Raw genomic sequence first — 12500 nt, forward strand, 5'->3', positions numbered from 1 at the left:
GCTCTGGTCTAAAAATAGATAGACTGTAACTTTTGATAAATTATACCTTTTGTTCCATAAAATATCCATATCTAGACATTATTTGATGCATGATCGAGTATTTATGAATATGTGTTTCTTTTGCCACCTTACAGCCAAATTTTAAAGGTTATTTTTTTCTATAATTTACATTGGAACTTGAGCTGTCAAGACAGGAACATGTGGTTTGCCATGTGCTTCTAGACGTTTGTTGACGTTATGGGCACCTAATTATACTGCTCTATAGGGAATGAGATTAGCGGAAGAGTAGCGTCCCTTGATTGGACGTGACCCATAGTCTGTGACGTCACCGGCGGACAAGTTATTCGAGAGAGAACGTCATGTTGGTTGTGCGCATGCGTCTCTCGTCCTCGGAAATAACTTTTCCGCCGGTGACGTCACAGACTATGGGTGACGTCCAATCAAGGGACGCTACTCTTCCGCTAATCTCATTCCCTATTGACAAAAAAGACATATCTGAGCGTCCGTGGACACTCCTGAAAACAAACACTATCTTGGATGGATGTGTAAATTTTAAATCCCTAAGGCTGTTTCCAATAATCATATTTTTACAACCGTTTGTCTTAAGGACAAGAATGTTAAGTATTTTAAGCAAATAGTTCCATATTTTTGATTTCGTAAACAGATATAAAATTGGTTCAGAAATATTTTTATTGATATTATATAGCAAAATCACATAACCCCCCCCCCCTTCCCACAACCAATTTTTTTAAATGGTACAACTAATTTCAAATCTGGTTCAATTTAATGAATTTAAATGTTCTGAAAACAAGCACTGAAAGTTTGATTTTGTTTTTTAAAATGATTGAACCTTTGGGATTTAAATGTTAAAATTTCAAGAAATAAAAAAGTTGATTTTAAAACTTAAATTTCTTCACCGTCCCTATCTGCCTGTCTTTTAAAAATATTTATTTTCTTTTTGCAAAAGTTTCATAATCTAAAAGTAATTGGAAAATGGGGAGAAATGATTAAAGATGATATTTAGGATAATAACTTAAAATGATGAAAGTATCGATTTGTCCCAAATTTCTGACCTTCCGATCCCCGTAAAATGTTAGCCATCGCCTTTATCGGCTATTATGTCAGGATGAAACAGCTGCAGAAAAGTCACATTAACTCACTCAACCCTGACACCGACTATATCCGTTGTTTACCCATGTTACATTTACCCCATGCCTATTTATTACATTTTTCTGAGACAAATTATAGGCGTAGTATCAAAGATAATGTTTTTATTTTTTTTTTACATGTTAATGGTACTTGAATAAAAATATCTAGGCACATGCTCATTTTTAATACATTTTTTTTCCAATTTTGAAAAGGAGGAAAAATCTCTAGGATTGAGTGAGTTTTTTGTTTTTGTTTGTTGCTGTTATTTGTTTTTTATTTTGTGTTGTTTTTCGTTTGTTTGGTTGTTTGTTTGATATTTTGGTTGTTTTGCTTTGATTTTGAATTTTGTGTTATTTGTTTGGGGTTCTTTTATCGCCTTTTAACTTAAAACATTCATTATTCTCAATAAATCACACACAAACTAACACATAGTTTCTTATATTTTGCGACTCACAGCATCCCACATCACCCCCCGATATAATGTTGATTTAATTTAGATGGTGAGACTTTTTTAAGAAGGCCATGAAATGCTTAAGGAAAGTCAGTTGGTAAACCACACGCTTCACACGCAAAGGTGCTGAGATTGATCCTATGTGAGATCCACCCAGCAGTGATTGGATAGCTAGGTTTGTGTGATCTAGCGGGAAGTACTTTTGCGCGGTTTAACAAGAAACACCCATAATAGGTTTCACGCAGTAGAAACCGGGATAAACTCCAGCTCCATGTGCCTAATGGCTTTAAAGGACTACTTATTTGTAAGGTTTAATACTGTTTAAAATGTTTTTAAGAGGGGTGAGGGGAGGGTGAGGTGGGGGGGGGGGAGTTAATATAATAAAGCGATGGATGACATTACTACTTTCTTGCCAAATTGAAAAAGGTGATTTCCTTCAGTGCACGATAATGTTTCTCTGTCTTTACATGTTTACAATCCATATCATGTTGATACAATCCTTTTTGTATGGACCCATTGTGGACGGGCCGCCCTTATTGTCGAACGGTTCGTAGTCCGTGTGCTGCCATGTTATTGTTGAGATACGATATTTCTTCCGTAATAGCAATATGGATGGAGTGAGACGAGGCAAACGTGACTTTCTTTGGAACATTCTGGCTTTGTATACACAAGATAATAGCAATAGAACAGAACAAACGGTTAGAATAATCAACACATGTCAGTAAATTAATCTAAACAGAAATACTCAAAAACAAATAGATTAAATCAATATCAAGCTAGACATGAGAAAATACACAACACGTGAAGAACAAACAAAAAATGACGATATCAGCTTCAGAAAAGGACAAAATACAAAATATAGAACGTTTCGGGATAAAAACCCTTTTCCGGCCAATAACAAAAAAAAAACAACAAAAAACAAAACAAAACAATATTAATATTGATACATTACTTAATGACCAGCACTATTCAATATCCGGTACTGAATCGTGCCAAACCGCTATTCAGTATCTGGTACTGAATAACGACTTAGTTACTTAAAATCCAGACAAAAGGAATAAGAGTATTTAGCACGTCTAAATCAGTACCCAGTACGATTTCGACAATCGTTATCTATCTGACCGATTTGCAGAAAATTATTTTCCTATCCTAAAGGTAGCAAGGAATTTTTACTGTCGGTTTCATGCTGGTAACGAAAATAAAAGAAATGAAATTTGACTTAACCCTCTCCTTCCCAGACATGTTCAAGGTTTTCCCCAAAATATCACACCCAAATAACACAAATTAGATTTTTTTTTTATCACTCAGACATAATAGCAGTAAAATTCTTGCGACACATAGACTAATTTCTTTAGCAAAACATGCTCTACAACACTGCTCATTTTCTTTAAATTTTATGATGTCCAAAAGAAATTTGAATCAGAAAAATGTTGCTTGTATCGTAACGAATGGGACGAATTTCCTATAGTTGGTAAGGAGGGGGCTAATGAATAAACTCTACGCCTATGAAAAACTATTTTCTTGTTTCGTGGTAACTTTCGTTGTAAGTTATAGGTTGGCATGTTTATTAACAATATAATGAAGATATATCATGGATAGGTGTTGCGCCTATAAAATATCTAAAGTTATCAACTTCAGTGTCTAAAATTCATAGGCTAAAAGTTTAAAACTTCAGTAGTTTGCAAAGTCCCACGTTTGAGAGTTTTTTTTTCCAATTTGAGGGTCATTTTAATCGACCAATAATTTAAAGTCGAATTGTCTAGCCAAATCTTTAATACATGTATTTTTTCAGAGCAGGCAGTAATGAGAAAAAACCGTTTTGTTTCTGTTTTTGGTTTTTTATTTTTATTTATTGTTAATATTTTGTTTTGCTTATATCTATGTTTTCATTTTATGTTTTGTTATGTTATTGCTTTGTTTTTTTGGTTTGCATTATTTGGTTTGCATTGTTTTCTTTGGGTTTTTTTTTTTTAGTTAAACTTTTTTTGTATTGGAGGGGGGGGGGGGGTTGTTTGGTCGTTTTTTGTTTTGTTTGTTTTATTTTTAATTTAATTTTGTTGGGTTTTTTCCGGGGGGGGGGGGTTCTTTTTTTTTCTTTGTTTGTTTTTTTTTTATTTATTTATTTATTTTTGTGTTATAAGCACATCGACAGTCATACTCCGAGTGAGTTGCTTTCCCTTGGTGGAGAGAGTAAGACAGCCCACCCAGTAATACTTTTGAATTTCATTCTTTTGATAAGAAAATATTATGAAATCCAATGAAAATACCGCTATCATTGTTTACAAAATCTTGCTTATTCAGTTAACTGCCGAACTCTTGAAAAACTCGTATTTAAAAATTTGATCAGAAAACTCGTCCTTCAAATATCGATCGATTTAAATGACTCTCATCTTGACAAAAACTCTCAGACCTGCAACCTCGCGATGTCCCAGGTTTGAGAGTTTTTGCTAAGATGAGGGTCATTTAAATCGGCTGATATGTGAAGGACGAGTCGTCTGGCCATATTTTAAAATCCAAGTTCGTTATTTTTTTTTTTTTTTTTTTGTTTGTTTTTTCAGAGTACGGCAGTTACGAGCTGGTGAAACACACATCTGATTGAGATTGTATAATAAGAACTTATCCGCACACTGGCGGTTTAAAATAAGAATAACAAAGATCTGAGTGACGCCATCTTCATTCAATCTATTGGTGAAGACGATTTAGTCCGCTGTCATTATTAATGGGTTAAAAAGTAGTCCTTCAGAACCATTAGGCCCATTGAGCCGGAGTTTGACGTGGTTTCTATAGCTTGAAACAAACAATAGCAATTGCTTGCTACCATTTGGATTGGACGTTAGTCTATTGCATAGGACTGTACTATCAGACCTAGCTACCCAATTAATAGCTGGCTGGACACGGGGGTCGGGGTGGGGGGGGGGAGATTTCGAATTCGCCATGAATCGAACTTGGTCAGTCTGCGTGTGAAGCTAACGCTCTACCAAATGGGGTAGCGAGGCTCCCAATTGATGTGGAAGTAATAGGTAAAATTTAATCTTGGAGAGAAATGAAAATCCATCATAAATATGGGTGGGGCTGACACTCTCGTGTTAATAATAACAAGAAATGAAGCGAACAGACAAGTGCCAGAAGATAATAGAAAGTAATATTAAAACTGTTGCGGCGATTGGAAGTTGAACACAGGACGCTACTCTGTTACATAGACAGGCCTACTTGAAAGATGTAAATGTTGCTGCTCGACGCTCGAACAAATATATAATAATGTGAAGTTGAATGTAAGCTTCAATTTAATTACAAAAACAGTTCCTCCACGCCTCCCCTCTTTTCACTTAATTTAATTGCACACTTTTTAGAAATATCTAGTATTCAATTTTAATTCGTGCTTCAGGAGAATACTATTTCCTGCCAATCAATGTTTTGTTTATTCATCTTAATTACGTCACTACCACATCATCTCATTCATCTGTGGTGTTTCATTCATCCTGTTTTGTTGATGAAGGGGAAATCCGAAACGTTCATTTTATCTGGGTTTTTTTTTTTGTAATTTAATTGAAGCTTACCTTCAATTTCACATTATTATTTATTACTACTTGAAAGATGAAAAATTCGTAGCTTTCAGGGGTAATGTGCGGTTATGTGATCTTGTGGTATGACACTCGCTTTTGGATCGGAAGGCTCTGGGTTCAAGCCTCGCTCGGCGCATAGTTGAGTCATTTGAAAAGGCTCTTTAGGTTGTTTTGTTTTGTTTTAATCGAACCCCCCCCCCCCCCAACCTCCTTGGAAAAGACTCTTTACTCACGTTTCTCTCACCGTACCTGGCCGTTAACAGCGTTGTCTTTGTCTGGAAAAAAATGGTATAATCGCCTAACAAGCGTCGTGTTCGTTCTTTATGTTACATGTTGCTGTTGGTTTTTAGTACGTTTAGTGGATATATATATATATATATATATATATATATATATATATATATATATATATATATATATATACATATATATATAAAAGCTCAATTTTTTTAAAATCCCCTTTATTCATCCCAGTGGGGAAATGTGTCTCCAGGGTTTATTCGAACGGAAGGCTGGCATAGCCAAGGCGTCAGCCGCAGAGCGGGACCGCAAATTGAGCTAGGGCGGGGGGGGGGTAACTTGCTCAAGGCCACACAGCGCAGCGGCGGGTGATCGAACCTGGTACCTTTCGGGTACGAACCAAAGGCCGTTCCGCTGAGCCACGCTGCCCACTCAGTAGACATTATCGTTGTCTTTAAAATTCAACAACCTGTCTGTGATAAGTGGAAATAGGATACAATAGTCTGATGTCACGTCGCCCAGCAACGGCGGCCATCGTGGTTCTAAACAAAGAAAATCGGTACTTATTATTCTTCATGCTGGCTAGAACTTTTCATATATCTTGTGATCAGAATGTATAAAAGTCAAAACATGATCATATTTACAATGTTTTTCTCCTCTGGATACACGTTTATGCTCGTCGGAGAAATATTTCATAAGGGCGTCCGCCATTGTTCCGATAGTTTAGAGCCAGTTACTAAGTTACCATTCGTCATTACGAGGGAAGTGACGTCATGACTGTTGAAGAGTATTATGTTTTGAACTCGTTTATAGGATAGCTCAGAGAAGAAAACTAATGAAGAAGTATCAAGGAGATGAATGGCGTACCATGATCATCGATGTCTGGCATAGACGTGGTACTTGAAGAAGAAGAAGATAGGCTTGCTCTGGCACCAGAAATTCGTTTTCAAGAGGTTGTATTGAATTAAAATTGTTTAAAAAGTTCTCAGAATGCAGTCGAAAATTCATTGTTCTATTGGACTTGTAGCCACACACTGACCAAACTATGGGCACGATCTATATTACCTTTCCATGTGCTCGAGGTCATTGCTCACACTGCAAAGTGTGCTCAAAATGACCCAATAGTGAAAAGTGTTCACAGTTTGAGAAATTATCCAACGTTACAATTGGTCATTTTGCTCAGCATGACTTATGGGTATGTTTACAACTTTCATAAACAAAGCGGCGTGTTTAGATACATTGAAAAATGTCCAATCTTTGTACAACAACAAATCATGTGATCGATGACCAGGTTGGACGAAAACATGGATATAGATCGCTCCCATTACGCCGAAAAACAAATCTATGACAGCAAAACAAAACAAATCGAGAGTTGTATTATATATTATAGTTCAACCAATGAGATCATAATTTGTTTCCTGGCACTACAAACGACGCTTCACTCATCTCAAAATGACGTCAAAATACAAGTCCTCGCTTCAGCTATTTATTAGTTAACGAAGGCTACGATTCAAATCCCAGTTCCAGAAAAGTTTTTATTCTCCATTGGACGTCTCCTGACATTTCTCTACATTTCTTGTTAAATAAATACCGACTATAGATAGTATGCTGATGACGTCACTCAGGCCTTGTTATTGTTTTTGCCATCCGCGTTTGTGAGTTGTTCTCACTAAACTGTATTAACCAGACTATAGATAGAATGGCGCTTGGCCAAGGAGTTCACAACATTGCCATCCGGAAGTATAACGGACCAACACACAAACTCTGTGTAACCATAAACTTTTATAGTCTGGTTAATACATTTAGTGAGAACAACTCACAAACGCGGATGGCAAAACACAATAAAAAAGGCCTGAGTGACGTCATCTGCATACTATCTAAAAATTCATGTTACACAGAGTTTGTTTGGTTGTGTCCGTTATACTTCCGGATGGCAATGTTGTGAACTCCTTGGCCAAGCGCATTCTATCTATATTATAATTATTCAGTCACTTGTCCTCACCCCCCCCCCCCACCACCACCACCACCACCACTCTCCACACACACTAGACCTATTTTAGAGGCTTGATATTGTTTTGGTTTTGAATCCACTATTTCGATGTGCTCAAGTTTGAAATATTTTTGCAATGTAAGAAATCATATAATATAGATAGTATGCAGATGACGTCACTCAGGCCTTTGTTATTGTTTTTGCCATCCGCGTTTGTGAGTTGTTCTCACTAAACTGTATTAACCAGACTATAAAAGTTCATGGTTACACAGAGTTTTGTGTGTTGGTCCGTTATACTTCCGGGTGGCAATGTTGTGAACTCCTTGGCCAAGAGCATTCTATCAATATTCTCCACAATAACATAACAAATGGAAATTACCCCAAGTTTTAAGGTCTGTGCCTCTGGGCTCTGGGCACTGTGCTAAGAAACTCACAACATGGCCATCCGAAAATATAACTTGTCCAACAGACAAAACGTTGTGTAACCTTGAACGTTGATAGTCTAGTAAATGCTGTTTAGTGAGAATAACTCATAAACATGGATGGCGAAAAGCAATAACGACGATCCATATAACAAAGGTCCGTTATACTTCCGGATGGCAATGTTGTGAGCTTCTTAGCCAAGCGCATACTATCTATAGATTCAATTTACAGTGCCAAGGTCATCTCGACATTAAACCACTTTGGGTCACATTTTTAGAATCTCTAATTGGTTTCTTTAAAACTGATGAAAATAGAAATATCAGAAGCAGCCGACATTTCTGCGAGAAAAAACTTTATCTGTCGATGCTTCGCTCCGTTTATTCATTTTCAGCGTTCTGCTGATGAAATTGACAAGGTGTTGTTGTTTTTCTTGATCGGAATTTATTCACAGCCAGTTCCATATATTTGCCATTTCGGAACAAAGGTCTTTAAAAATTTAAAAAAAAAAAAATTAAAATGCGACACACCGCAGAGGAATTTAATATTATTGATTCTGTGCGTTTAGTTTAGAAACTCATAACATCTGCAAAATGGAAAAAAAAACGTACCTACAGACAAAATTATGTGTAACCTTAAACGTTTATAGATAGTATGCGCTTGGCTAAGAAGCTCACGACATTGACATCCAGAAGTATAACGGACCAACACACAAACATGACTATATGTTACCTTGAACGATTATAGATAAAATGCGCTTGGCCAAGGAGTTCACAACATTGCCATCCGGAAGTATAACGGACCAACACACAAACTCTGTGTAACCATGAACTTTTATAGTCTGGTTAATACAGTTTAGTGAGAACAACTCACAAACGCGGATGGCAAAAACAATAACAAAGGTCTGAGTGACGTCATCTGCATACTATCTATAGTCTGGTTGATACAGTTTAGTGAGAATTACTCATAAACGCGGATGGCAAAAAAACAATAACAAATACCCGAGTGACGTCAACTTCATACTATCTATAAATAAAATGTTTTGAGTATATTAATTTGTCTTCGACATTTTGCTGAAGTTTGTCAATACTGAAGCGTACATTTATCCTGTTGGCCGGATTGGGGTCACGCAAGGGTCCAGACTGTTCAGTCTCACTCAATCACAGACATTGATTCCGAATTGGCACGGCGTTATGTTTGTTTGTTGCTTTCTTTGTTGTTGTTGTTGTTGTTGTTTATTTGTTTGTTTATCTTTTTTTTTGTTACTGTTGTTTGTTTGTTTTGTTTTGTTTTGTTTTTTTTTTTGTGTTGCTTTTTGTTTCTTTTTTTTAAATTATTAATTTCACCATCTAGCTGTCAGTGAGCAATTAAAAATTGTTTCTTTTAAATGAGCTTTTATATAGCGCAATATCCACTAAATGTGCTCAAAGCGCTTTACAAGGGGTCAACAGCAACATTTAACATGTAGGACGGGGCATGTCGCCTGTTAGGCGATATTACAATTTTTCGGACAAAGACAACGGCCAGGTACTCATTTTACACCAGGGTACGGTGAGAATATGAATCCTTTTCCAAGGACCGAACTATGTGCCGAGCGAGGCTCGAACCCAGGACCTTCCGATCCGAAATCGAGTGTCTAACCACTAGGCATTAGATGGGACGAAAAATAATTTGTGACGTATCGCCTTAAAAATGCATAATGTCGGAGTAAAGATGTTTCTAAAAAGGAGTTGTCAAGTTAAATGATTAGAAACGTTACATTTTAGGGGGGGGGGGGGAGGGGGTTGGATTTTAAACTTGAACATAATATTAAACCTAGCCCTGGACTATAGATAGTATGCGATTGGCTGAGAAGCTTATAACATTGCCGTCCGGAAGTATAACGGACCAACACACAAAACTATGTCTAACGTTAAACGTTTATAGTTTGGTTAATACAGTTTAGTGAGAATGACTCACAATCGTGGATGGCAAAAAACAATAACAAAGACTTGAGTGCCGTCAACTTCGTTCTATCTATAGATAGTGTGCACTTGGCAAAGAATCTCACAACATTGCCATCCGGGAGTAAAACGGACCAACACACAAAACTGTGTGTAACCTTGACCGTTTAAAGTCAGGTTAATACACTTTAGTGAGAATATAACAAAGACCTAAGTGACGTCATCTTCGAACTATCTATAGATTCATCTTGAAGCATCTGAACCTACCCGTACGAACCGTTTTGAAGCAACAGGCCTTTTAGCAGTAAAATATGATTGTCTTATCAGGAGTATTGCAAGGAACTATTTGATTGTCCTTTTAGACCCACAGAATAGGCTATTTGGTCTAGTGGTATGACAGTCGAGTTCGGATCGGTAGGTCTTGGGTTTGAGCCTCGCTCGGCGCATAGTTGAGTCCTTGGAGAAGGCTCTTTACTCACATTCTCTCATCGCACTCAGGTGTAAAATGAGTAACTGGCCGTTAACAGCGTTGTCTCTGTCCGAAAAAAATGTAATATCGCCTAACAGGCGTCATGTCCCGTCCGACATGTTAAATGTTGCTGTTGACCAGGGTCCCCTTGTAAAGCGCATTGAGCACGTTTAGTGGATATTGCGCTATATAAAAGCTCAATTTTTATATTCTACTACAAGGGTCTATGATGTGCAGGATTACCCATTCTAACATTGATGTAAAGAAGGTCTAAAAAAAAAGACATCTAGTCGGTTGCTGGCATTACAAAAACGCCCCCTGTTTCGTGTCTTGGACTCAATCACGAGAAATCCGAAATTCTTTTCCATCTCACCGAGGTCAAAGTCCCATAGGCATGACATTTTGTCATCCGGTACGATTAATCTTGAGGGGGAAATTAATCGGGTGTAAAAATATTATGCACCGCACCGTTCATTCTCCGGTGTATAGGTACAGACAACACCCCGCTTCTACTTCACCGATTTACTGGTATTTATTACAATGAAACGGCAGTGTGGCACAGTGGTACAATCATTGTTTCGTACCTGGATTGTCCCTATAGATAGAATGAAGTTGACGTCACTCAGGTTTTTGTTTTTTACCACCCATGTTTTATGAGTAAATCTCACTGAATATATTAACCAGACTACAAAAGTTTATCGTCACACATAGTTTTGTGTGTTGGTCTGTTATAGATAGAATGCGCTTGGCCGAGGAGTTCATAACATGCCATCCGGAAGTATAACGGACCAACACACAAACTCTGTGTAACCATGAACTTTTATAGTCTGGTTAATACAGTTTAGTGAGAACACCTCACAAACGCGGATGGCAAAAACCATAACAAAGGCCTGAGTTACGTCATCTGCATACTATTTATACTTCCAGATGGTAATGTTGTGAGTTTCTTAGCCAAGCGTATTGTTTAAAACACCGTATGACTGTCGTATGTCCTTGAATAAGTCTACTCACCTTAGTACCGTTTGTGACGTTAGTGAGTGCTAACGAAAGAGTGAAAACGGAAAGGCTTCGTATGGGAACAAGACAGACAATGGACGTTTCGGATACAAACCCTTCGTCAGCACAACAATACACAAATAAACGTGGAAAACAAATAAAGGGTTTGTACCCGAAACGTCCATTGTCTGTTTTGTTCCCATACGAAGCCTTTCCATTTTCACTCTTTTGTTAGTATTTTACGACCACCGGCTTCAGGCAGCCCTTACCGTTTTCTACTTTTGACGTTAGTGCCTGCGTTTTTCCAGTCGACGCTTGGAGAAGCCATTTAAGATATTTTCCTTTTTCGGCTGGATAAAAAGAAATTTTATTATTCTCAACATTTGTTATTTTATTTTTATTTGATTTCCTTTTGATTTGGATATTGTAGACGAAGACAGACACACAGATTTTGGTCGTTATATGCCCAAACCTCTCAAAGTAATCCTTCAGGGCCATTAGACTCATAGAGCCGCGGTTTATCCCGGTTTCTATAGATAGTTCGAAGATGACGTCACTCAGGTCTTTGTTATTGTTTTTTGCCATCCACGTTTATGATTAATGCTCATTGAACTGTATTAACCCGATTATAAAAGTACATGGATACCCACAGTTTTGTGTGTTGGTCCGTTATACTTCCGGATGGCAATGTTATGAGCTTCTTAGCCAAGCGCATACTATCTATAGGATGTAAAGGTCAATAACAATGTCTTGATAACATATGGATAGGACGCGAGTCCATCGTTACATCATCTCTGCACTATTGTCAATATGGTCAGAATTGAAAAAAATATATATATAACTATTTTGAATTTGAAGAAACAATATAAATAAAATTAATTTATTGTAACTAAAATTGTATCGGTTAATCATACAAAATACCGTTTTGCGTCGGTTGCTTACTAATACATAAACAAATATTATAGAACATTTTCACGATTTCACCATGCTGCTTATTGATCTCCACAATATTTCAGTTATTTGCCAAGCAGGTCACCTGTATTCAAATTTTCATTTCACGGCCTGTTAACCTCCCTTTGTGTACTTGCATAGATACAAATTGCTCGCTTGTCTATAGCCAGCAATGGGGGTCGCGATAGCTCAGTTGATAGAGCGCCGCTCGCTTCACACGCAAAGGGACCGAGATCGATCCCGGGTGCAGTCGAGATTTTTTTCTGACCCCCTCCCTCCCCACCTCCTGTCCACCCAGCAGTGAATGCATAGCTGAGTCTGTTAGATT

The sequence above is a fragment of the Berghia stephanieae genome, chromosome 7 (genome assembly GCF_034508935.2).
Source record: "Berghia stephanieae isolate SIO BIC M18660-M18661 chromosome 7, UCSD_Bste_1.3, whole genome shotgun sequence".
Lineage (NCBI taxonomy): Eukaryota > Metazoa > Mollusca > Gastropoda > Nudibranchia > Aeolidiidae > Berghia > Berghia stephanieae.